This window comes from Mustela lutreola, chromosome 12 (assembly GCF_030435805.1).
Source record: "Mustela lutreola isolate mMusLut2 chromosome 12, mMusLut2.pri, whole genome shotgun sequence".
NCBI lineage: Eukaryota > Metazoa > Chordata > Mammalia > Carnivora > Mustelidae > Mustela > Mustela lutreola.
The window spans coordinates 26,350,105-26,362,049 of NC_081301.1; positions in this window are offsets into that span (position 1 = coordinate 26,350,105).

Genomic DNA, 11,945 nt, shown 5'->3' on the forward strand with positions numbered 1-11,945 from the left:
CAACAGATGAATGAATAAAGAAGATATGGTCCATATATACAATGGAGTATTATGCCTCCTTCAGAAAGGATGAAAACCCAACTTTTATTATCAACATGGATGGGACTGGAAGAGATTATGCTGAGTGAAATATATCAAGCAGAAAGAGTCAATTATCATATGGTTTCATTTATTTGTGGAGCATAAGAAATAACACAGAGGACATGGGGAGATGGAGAGGGGAAGGGAGTTAGGGGAAATTGGAGGGGAAGACGAACCATGAGAGACTGTGGACTCTGAGAAACAAACTGAGGGTTTTGGAGGGGAGGGGGATGGAGGCTTGGGTGAGCCTGGTGGTGAGTATTAAGAAGGGCACGTATTACTTGGAGCACTGGGTGTGGTGCATAAACAATGAATTTTGGATCGCTGAAAATTAAATTAAATTTTAAATAAGAAACTAATTAGCAAAAGTGCTGGGTGCTGACCACCGGGTCAGCAAGAACCTGAAGCATGAAAGGGTCTGGTTTCAAAACGTGTGGGAGAGACCAATTCAGGGACCATTTGATGTCTAGACCAAGACAGGAAGAAATAGAATGGTGTAATTATACAAGAACAGCAACAGGAGAGGTAACAGCTAAAATGAGCTGAAGTTTATAAAAAATGCTTGTTTAGACTACTTCAGCTGAACAACTTCACTTACCCATTTGAAAATTCAAATTGGTTTTGCCAATTGCCTAATGCATGATGGTTTTTTTTTAAGCTATTAGTGTAACATGTTAATATTTTTGTGCTGTCCTACTCATGATACACAATTAAATGGAGCACTTGGCTCTAAGGTCCCCTCTAGCCTTATGTGAGGCCACATGCTGGGGAGGGGGGCAGGAAGCCCTCAACTGGGAACCAAAAGCCCAATTATTAATCAGAGGCTTCATCTTGGATGAGCCATTTAATGTCTCCAGTTCTCAGTTTCAACACTTGAAAATGGAATTAGAAATATCAGTTCTACTTGTCTCACAGTTTATTATGAGGGTCAAATTATAGACTTAGGTATTTTGAATAAAGACAAAGCTTTATATGAATGTAAGTCATTTTTTTTTTCTTTTTTAACAGAGAGAGAGAGAGAGAGAGAGAGAGCACGAGCAGGGGAATGGATAGGCAGAGGGAGAAGCAGACTCCACTGAGCAGGGAGCCCAACACGGGCAGGGACCCCAGGACCCCAGGACCATGACGAAAAGCTGAAGCTTACCCGCCTGAGCCACACAGATGCCCCAGAACCTAAGTCATCTTTAAATAATCTATGGAAGACTGTAGAAGATGTCATCAAGCATGAGGCAGAGAAATCAAGTGGAAGAATTGCAATCCCCACACAGAGGTGTTTCGTACTTTCTGTACCTGGATTTCTTTCCCTACCTGAGAGTAAACCCTGAAAGGCAAGAACAGTGTCTTAGACGCTTTTGTCCAGCCCATAGCACAAAGCATCATCCTTAACGAGTAGTAGGATCCAGTAAGTGTTTGTTGAACGGTACCACCCAGCTTCAGCTTCTGAATTTCTATATTGATTAGCCAAAAAGGTAAATGTGAGTAAAGTGGATGAAAGAAAGACAAGGAGCCTTTCTTTAGAAGAGGGGGAAACAGCCTTGTCGTTGTGGTCCTTATTGTTGCCTTCTCTGTGCCTGCTGCCTTTTCTATTCTGAACACAGAGACTTCTGAGCACTCTAAATTGTCAAGAGCTCTGTGGGCTTTCCAGAGTAGCAGCTTTGTGTGGCTAAACACAGGACGCGCTTTCTTTTTGCACTTTTTTGGGGGTAGGCTTACCAACAAAGTCGTTGTCCCTCTCTTCCTGGCCTTGGCCCTCTGCAGATCTAGTTATGCCGTTTAGGTTCATGAAGTACAAATTAGCATAATCCGATTAGATTAGCTGCTGAGGGACGTCTTTGGTGTGAAAAGCAGAGGAAACAAAAGTATCTCACAAAGAGGGGAGCCTGGAGCTTGCAAGGGCGGGGCAACAATTGGTCCTGGGCTGCTGGCCTGAAAGCTTGCACCTGCACAAGCCCTCTTGTAAATAAGGACTCTTAGATGGTATTAAACAGGGCACTGAGGAGTCCGGGGGACTTTGGGGAGGTAGGCATCGGGAAGAGAAAGGCAAGACAGCAGCTCTGCATCCCATTAATTGATTTATCTGGATTGGCAAAGCCCGAGTTGCTGACAGAAGAGAATGCCTGTTTGATTCCTACTCAGCATTGAGAGTGGGTCAGCCCCATAATCTGGTCTATCGAGATAAGCGTTTTTAGAATCTCTGCAAGAGACTGATAAGGGGTTTACTTGTAGGAAACAAAGTTCATTGGATGCTTGATTTCAGGACTTTCTGAATTGGACTCCTGTATGTATCCTTTATTTCTGGAAAAGAAGGGAGGGGGAGAAGCGAGGTGGTGGTAGCTGTTAGGCCTTTGGGTAATGGGTGCTTCGGAGCCTCAGAAGAAAAACTCAACAATCGACTTGTTATAACAAGGGAAGCCAGGAAACTTTTTGACTGAGGGCACCTTTCTCTACTCCAGATCATTTATGGGTAGAACTGCAATTTTCATTATTTTGAAAACTAAGAAAAGGACTATGTGTGCAGTAGATCACTGTGTGATCTCAGGTTTGTCTTTTAGACTCTTTTTTTTAAAAAAATATTTTATTTATTTATTTGACAGACAGAGATCACAAGTAGGCAGAGAGGCAGGCAGAGAGAGAGAAGGGGAAGCAGGCTCCCTGCCGAGCAGAGAGCCCGATGCGGGGCTCGATCCCAGGACCCTGGGATCATGACCTGAACCAAAGGCAGAGGCTTTAACCCACTGAGCCACCCAGGTGCCCCGTCTTTTAGACTCTTTTAAGCCACAATTCCTCCAACTGTAAACTGGAACCAACACTGCCATTAAATGGTTATTAGTCTCAAAGACGGCATTTCTAAAATGCCAGGCACATAATGGGCTCTCGATGGATATTAATGACTTTTCCTTGAAATGTTTATACATCTCTTCCCCATCCCTACCTTGCCATACTCAGGTCTGTTTTTATGTCAATGTAGGGCTATCATGATCTTCAAACACACTGCAGAGAGTTTACTAGTCCCAAAAGCTGACTTTTCTCTGCTTTGTCTCCTCCATCTTTGGGCCAATACACCTTTCCTTCTCAATTTCTGTGATGGAACATCTTTCCTCCAGGAGCCTAGAGCCATTCTGTCTCTCAGAGAGGACCCAGGAGCTCTGGCACTGAGGGAAAAAATTTAGTCTGGGGAGGTAGGTAGGAAAATAATTTCTATGTGCTAGGGGCCAAAGTGAGCTTGCAGAATACCCTGAGTGTGAGATGGGCGTTTGGAGGCCTGCTGTCCTGAGGAAAGGGTAAGAAGGTGATCAGAGGAAGGTCTGAAAAGCTCACTGACTCTTACAGCCCATGTTTCCCTCAGGTTGTGGGTTGAAACAATTGCACTTGATACCTCTCTTCCATAGACAGAGTGGTTGGCGGCATAAAAGGAAGTGGCGCAAGGTGTCCTTAGTTAGACAAGATGCTCTGCCTTCCCATGCACATTTTAGTAAAGGTTGCTTTTATGAGTCTGACTTTTTCAGGGATATTTTACATCATGGTCAAGATAGAGATTGGGAACATAATTTGATAGTATATAAAATCGTATAGTTATGATGAGGGAGCAGGAGGCTGGCTGAAGACAGAGCAAGAGCTGGCGCTTTGCACCCCCTCTCCACCTGCCCCCCCTCCATATGTGTGGCATTCCTCAGGTACCCCTGACTGCCATAAAATGATAAATAGTTAACTTGCAGGGACCGCAATCCTGCAGAACAGGAATCTCCCTTGCTCTACAGATGTCCTAGAGATCTAAACAGGGAGGTTACCTTATCAATAGCACAAATTTCCAGAGGCAAATAACTCTCAGTTCCTGAAGCCCTAATGTCTCCCTCCCCACCATAAACTGGAGGAGGCTGAGGTAGAAGGGAATGTAAATGATAGCAGGATCATAACACCCCACCAAGAGTCTCCCAACTATCTTGATGTTAATGCCTGACCTAAAGACGACATTGATCAGGCCATAAGGGCAAGGTCTCCCCCCCAGCACCTTGTAGGCCCTCCTTAACATGTGAAAACTCTGTTGAAACCTCCCGTCCCTTCTCCTCACCTTCCCCTAACCTCAAGGTATATAACATGCCTACCCTCACAACCCAGGGCAGCAGCTCTTCCTGCCCACGGTCCTGTCCCCGTGCTTTAATAAACCACCATTTTGCACCAAAGATGTCTCAAGAATTCTTTCTTGGTCATCGGCTCCGGACCTCAGCCCACCGAACCTCACCTAGGTTCTAGAACTTCATCAGTTATATATCATGATAATTATATCATGACCAAGTAAAGACTTCTCCAAACAATGCAAGGAAATATATTAATATTATATATCCCATAGCAACTTCAATAGATACCAAAAACCTTTCATTAAAATGTATTTCCTGGCACTTCTTTGGGATGGGGGGGCAGGGCAGTGACAAATGCTTTTCTCTATGCTCCAGGAGGCAGATTTACACAAACCTCAGCCTCCCTCACTCTGGCCTCTCTACTCTCAGACTTCTGGTTAGGTTTACAAATACAAAGCAGTAGCAGAGCAGAGGGTAGCAGGAGGAAAAGAGGTCAAGGTATTTATCTGCCCCCCCCCCCACTTTGTCTGCAATGACAGCCCCTGTCAGACAGTCCTTCATCATGAACACAGCTTTGCTGGGACCCAGTCACACTGGGGGAACCAGGCAGTACCAGACTTTAATTCCACTCTTACCCAGCTCTCCCTTTCTGGAGACCGAATTTTTGAGAAAATTATTCTTCTGAACTTTTATTTCTTGTCTTTTTTTCCTTCCTTTCCTTTTTGTTTTGCCTCTTGGATGTTTCTTTTTCTTCTTACCCAGGAGTGTGTGTCCTCCTAGCTCTGCCACATTAGGATAGAGGGGGCCAATCTATCTCAGACCTGGTGTGCCCTGGTCCCCCACTTTCTTGTGTCAGAGTTCCAGGAAGCAAGCTTTTGAAACCTCTTTTTATTAGAGCCAAATTTAGAAGTTGGTGAGGGAGCAATTTTATCTATTTGAATTTATTTGAAATATGTAATTTTCAATGTCTTAATAAGTCCTTTGTATTATAGGAGAGGAAATACTCAGCATCCCACCACCACCATTTCTTGCCTTAGAAATCTCAAAAATGGGGCCTCACAGCAAGATTTTAAAGTGGGTTCAAAAAGACAAAACCCTGGGGTGCCTGGGTGGCTCAGTGGGTTAAAACCTTTGCCTTCGGTCAAGGTCATGAGTCCTGGGATCAAGCCCCACATCGGGCTCTCTGCTCAGCAGGGACCCTGCTTCCTCCTCTCTCTCTGCCTGCTTCTCTGCCTGCTTGTGATCTCTGTCAAATAAATAAATAAAGTCTTAAAAAAAAAAAAAAAGACAAAACCCTCAGAATGAAGGAAGTTTTTCTAACTATGACTAGAAATCCAGAACCATAAAATTGATAAATTGTATAACACAAAAAATCAAATTCTTATACATGGCAAATGAATACCATAAACAAAGTCATAAGACAAGTAAAATATTGGGGGAGGGAAATTTGTTATTCAGGAAAAGGGTTGATCTCCTTCATATGTAAAGAGCTTTTAGAAATTAGAAAGAGAAAAAACCAACAACCCAACAGAAAGAAAAGGTAAAAATATCTAAAGAGAGTCCACAAACACACAAATGACTCATAAGTATATGATGTCAGCCTCATTCATAAAAAGAAAAATGCCAATTAAAATTGCATTGAGATAACATTTTCACCTACCAGATTGGCAAATATCCCAGCAGTTGTCAACATGCTCTATAGTTGACTGTGGAAACAAGAATTCCCACACATTGCTGTTAAGAGTGCACTTATCCTACAGCTAGATCTACAAACGGGAAATCCTGTGTATTGAAGGCTATTCATTGCTATTCACTGCAGTATTGTTAGTATCAGCAAAAGGCTGGGAAAAAATCCAGTGTCCCTCAGTAACAAAGGTACATTCTTATGATATAATACAAGCAGATGTTAACAAGAGTAAGAAAGTTCTCTATGGTATTGGAAGATCTCCAGGCTATAGTGTTAAGAAAGAAAGGACAATGGTATAAGAAAGAAGGAAATGAGAATATACAGTTGTATTTGCACAAAGATACAGATAAATTAGTTAAAAGATAATGGTTCACTCCTGGTGTTGTACATTCTAAGGGTTTTGATAAAATGTATAATGACATATGGAAGGTGGCGAAATAGGAGGATCCTAAACTCAGGTGAAGGGGATTAACAGTATACTTATGATGAACACTGAGTGATCTACAGAACTGTTGAATCACTGTATTGTACAGCTGAAACTAATATAATACTGTATGTTAACTCTACTGGAATTTTTTAAAATTCTAATTTTATATTCACTAAAACATCATCTTTGTTATCATCGATCAACTTTATAACTAGATATTACATAACCTCACGCAAATAAGTGTTACTGATTTTACTGATTTTAAAAATCTAGTTTTTGTTGATGTTCCATGTTGGTAAGCTATACTTGGTAAGCTATACTTGGTAAGTATAGCTTACCAACATGTAACATAAATGAGTCTGCTGAAGATTCTCTCTTTCCCTCTCCCTCTCCCTCCCCCAACTCACACTCTAAATACATACATACATACATAAAATCTTTTAAAAATTTCTACTGGAGGAAAAAATGTATAATAACATGTATGATATCATACAGAATAATTTCACTGCCCTAAAAATCCTGTGTTCTCCCTATTTATCCTACCCTCTCCCAATTCTGGCAATCACTGATCTTTTAACTGTCTCCATAGTTTTGTCATGTAGAATGTCATGTAGTTGGAATCATACAGCATGTAGTCTTTTCAGGTTGGCTTACTTCACTTAGTGATGCACATTTAAGTTTCCTCTATGTCTTTTCGTGGGTTGATAGCTCATCTCCTTTTACTACTGAATATTATTATTTTGTCTAGATCTGCCACAGTTTATTTATCTATTCATCTACTGAAAGATATCTCGGTTACTTCCAAGTTTGGGCAATTACAAATAAAGTTGCTACAAACATCCGTGTGAAGGTATTTGTGTGGACCTAAGTTTTCAGCACCTTTGGCTAAAAACCAAGGAGTGCAATTGCTGGATGGTATGGAAGGATATCCTTAGTTTTATAAGAAACTGCCAAACTGTCATCCAAAGCAGCTCTACTATTTTGCATTTTCACCAGCAATGTGTGAGAGTTCCTGCTGCTCCCCGTGCTCTCCAGCATTTGATGCTGTCAGTGATCCAGATTTCAACTTCCTAATTGGTGTGTAGTGATATCTCATTGTTTCAGTTTGCCTTTTGCTGATGACATATGATGTGGAGCATTTTTCCATAAGCTTGTTTGCTCTCTGTATACCTTCTTTGGTGAGGTGTATATTAAGGTCTTTGGCCAATTTTTTAATTGGGTTTTTTGTTTTCTTCTCATTGAGTTCTTTGTATATTTTGGATAATAGTCTTTTATCAGATACATCTTTTGAAAATATTTTTTCCCCAATCTGTGGCTTGTTTTCTCCTATTCTTGACATTGTCTTTCACAGAGCTTAATAATATTTAAAAAAAAAAAATACCGCTGTTACTAACTCCACTCCCACTCTCCTTTTTGTTTTGTTCTGTTTTTTTTTTCTTTAGAAAATAACATTTTAGGGGTGCCTGGCTTGCTAGTTGGTAGAGGAGGCAACTCTTAATCTCAGGGCGTTGAGTTTAAGCCCTACTAACTAAAAAATTGGGCATAGAGCCTACTAACTAAAAAATATAGCTTTGGGAAGTGACTTTTTGATAACTATTTCCTGGGCATATTACTATATTTCCCCTATTATCTCAATTCTATCTTAAAAAAACATTACTTTTAAAGACTATAGTTTAGGGGCGCCTGGGTGGCTCAGTGGGTTAAGCCGCTGCCTTCGGCTCAGGTCATGATCTCAGGGTCCTGGGATCGAGTCCCATATCCGGCTCTCTGCTCAGCAGGGAGCCTGCTTCCCTCTCTCTCTCTCCCTCTCTCTCTCTCTCTCTCTGCCTGCCTCTCCATCTGCTTGTGATATCTCTCTGTCAAATAAATAAATAAAATCTTTAAAAAAATAAAGACTATAGTTTAAGAACTATAGATTTTAAACACCTTATCAATTTATAAAAATATGGCAGTTGAATTGAGACCATTTTATTTTAGTATACTTACAGCCACAAGGATATAATGTATAGCTTTTTAACTTTTTACACATTTAGCTCATCTACTTAAACATTTTATCTCACTGGGTAACACTCACACATTCATTCTTTAAATAGAAGTGCTGGGGGGAGGAATGTTTATGCCTTGGAAATTTTGTATTTTTAAAGTTTTGCTTAGAAAGTTCTCTTTTCAACTATGCACATGACTATTTCCTGAAAACTAATTTTTACTCCAAAATATTTAAAATATGTTTGCCTAAATTTGGGCTCCAAGGCAGAAGCTTCTTAGAAGATTCAGATCTCAATTTGGCAAACACTATATTTTCTTGTTTATTTGATTGGTTTGTTCTCAGTTGCCATCTCCTCTCTTTTTTAAATCTACTTGTGCCCTCATGCCAGGAGAGTAAACTCAGAGAATATTTGGGGCTCTCCTCTCACATACTGTTTAAAAGCTAAACATGTATCCAGTTTTTGCCCGGAAAGTCTCTGATCCTCCATCTAGCAGGCATAGTAATATTCTGTCCCATCTAGAATATTGCCATGTGAGGGGTGCCTGGGTGGCTCAGTGGGATGAGCCTCTGCCTTCAGCTCGGGTCATGATCTCAGGGTCTTGGGATCGAGCCCCACTTCGGGCTCTCTGCTCAGCAGCGACTCTGCTCCCCCCTCTTTCTCTGCCTGCCTCTCTGCCTATTTGTGATCTCTCTCTCTGTCTGTGATTTTAAAATATTTTTAAATTTTAATTTTAAAATTTTTTTAAAAAGTGAATATTACCGTGCCCTGTGGTAAGACTGGGGACATCCCAGGACACCTGGCTGCAGTTCCCCTGGTTCCTCCTGTGGGATCTGGTTCATTTTGTGATCTCTATGACAACTTCTACCTCCTTGGGTAGAGTGTTAAAGAGCCACCAAGAAACTGGATCTCAGGCCAACAGATCTTCAGCTTTAACCCTGTCTATTTACTTATTGGTCCACACTGAAAGGAGTTGAAGGACAGGCCAAAAGATGTCACTGATATGACAACCTCCAAACTTTTCTTAGAGACCCAAGAGTCTCGTGTAACTGAGCCCATCCCCTTCGACATATTTTCCAGTCACCGTTGTCTCATTTTTTTAAATCCTCCAAAATCCATTCTTTGTGTAGTGAGGTATGACGGGGTTCGTGCTTCCCAATTGCTGACAATTGTGCACTCTCGGGTGTATTACATTGGTAGAAAGAGAACATGTGCACACATACGCACACGATAAAGTTTGTTGGTTTATTTAGTGAATGATACAAAAAATTCCCTGAAGTGATCAGACTACTGGAGCAGATGCTAAATATTCACCACAGCTCTCCACTTCTCCAAAACTGGGTAAAGGATCACAGTAGTCATAAGACTATGTGCAAGGCAGAGTCTTGCTGAATCCAAGAGATTTAATTCTCTGCTGTTCCACAGTGTTTCTAAACCTGGGACTTGTATCACCAGTTAAAAAGAATTGATACCAACAGTCAAAACTGAATATAGGAAGAGAATGCAATCTCATACCCAGTGAAGAAAAACATTGTCTGTTTCCTTAGACCCTCCTTCCTCCTCAACTCCAGAGAAGCTAAAACCAGAAGGACAGTAGATGTGGAGAAGATTTCCCACCTTGTGCATGCACGCGCGCGCACACACACACACACACACACACACACACAGTTACTCACAAGTACCAATGCCCTGAACCGTAGCTCATGCTCAAGCCAAGGTGGAAGGTAGAAGCCAAGTCTAAACAGAAGAACAGTTTGTCCTGTCGGCTCACTTTCAAGCCTGCCTCTGCAGGACACTGTCCTCAGAGTGTTTTACTGAGGTATCATTCCCAGCTTGGTGCTTCTAAAGAGGAGGCTTCGTTCTTCTGGGTGCTGTTTGATGACTCAGTAGCATTATTGGGTAATATTCCTGCCCCATGATGTTCCATTAAAGTAGACAGGATTTTAAAAGTTAAGAATTCCCACACCTGATATTTATTCAAAGGATAAAAAATAGTGATTTGAAGGGGTACATGCACCCCAATGTTTATATCAGCAATGTCTACAATAGTCACTCTAGAAAACGTAATGGAGCTTCCTCAAAAGTTAAAAATAAAGCTATCTTATGACCCAGCAATTACACTACTAGGTATTTACCCAAAGGATACAAAAATAGTGATTCAAAGGAGCACATGCATCCAATGTTTATAGCAGCAATGTCCACAGTAGCCAAAATATGGAAAGAGCCCAGATGTCCATTGACAGATGAATGGATAAAGAAGAGATGGCGCGCATGTGCACACACACACACACATGCACACACAATGGAATATTACTCAGCCATCAAAAACAATGGAACCCTACCATTTGCAATGACATGGATGGAATTAGAGCGTATGATGCTAGTGAAATAAGTCAGTCAGAGAAAGACAAATACTATAGGATTTCATTCATATGTAGAATTTAAGAAACAAAACAAGTGAACACAGGGAAAGAGAAGGAAAAATAAAATAAGACAAAAACAGAGAGGGAGGCAAACTATAAGAGACTCTTAATTATTGGAAACAAACTGAGAGTTGCTGGAGGGGCAGTGGGTAAGGGGATGGGTAAATGGGTGATGGGCATTAAGGAGGGCATGTGATGTGATGAGTGCTGGGTGTTATAAGCAACTGATGAGTCACTAAATTCTATCCCTGAAACAAATAATACAGTATATGTTAACTAATTTACATTTAAATTTAAAACAACAACAAAAAGAATTCTCACACCTGAAACTAATGCAACACTGTATGTCAAATATACTTCAATTAGAAAAAGGTAATAACTTTTTTAAATTTAAAAATAAAAGAGAATTAAGAATTTTGTTGCAAAATAAATCTGTGAAAAGCAGTAGTTTTGAGTAAAAATGACCGAGAGTCAAATTCTGACTCTGCAGTGGAAAATTGAGCAAGATAAATAATCTCCTAAACTTCAGTTTCCTCCTCTGTGAAGTGAGAACATCACACACCATTAATATAATGTTAACAATGCAACATTGTTATGAAGATTAAGTGAGCTGATACATTGGAAGCTCTTGGCTCAGTGCCTGGTATACAGGAAGCACCCCAAGAATCTGAGCTCTTACTCTTATTATTATGATTTTTTGTATATTGTAAAATTCTGACGTAGAGATCCATGTACTTACGTCTCTGACTGTAATTCCAATTAACTCTTTATGATAGGTTCCTAGAAGGATGATTACTTAGGTCCAAGCGTCTGAACATACTGGGTGATAATCCTGTTTTGTCAGAGTTATGCAGAAAAGGCAATTCAACAGTTTGCTTCACTTGACTACCAGGAAATTCTCGAGCTCTGGAAGTTAAATTGTTAAATTTATTTGGCAGATTACAAACCTAACTAAATGTATGCATATTTATGTTAAAATTGAGTGCTCTTTAAGATCTCTTGGTGATAGGTCATTAGCAAGAAAGAGAAAGTAAGACAGAGCATTTCCCTATTTCTGGTAAACCAAACAGTACCAGAAGCAAAAGCGGTTTTAGGAGACTGTGCCCCTGGCTTCCTGAGGTCCTTTGAGTGCATTCATTCCTTGGCTTTCCTTTCTAACACCTGCCACTTTAAATCCCTTGCTTTGCATGGCCATTGGACTTTTAGATTCCCTCCTTATCTTTGACCTTTTTATTTAAGGATGTGACTTTTAACTAACCTTTGGCC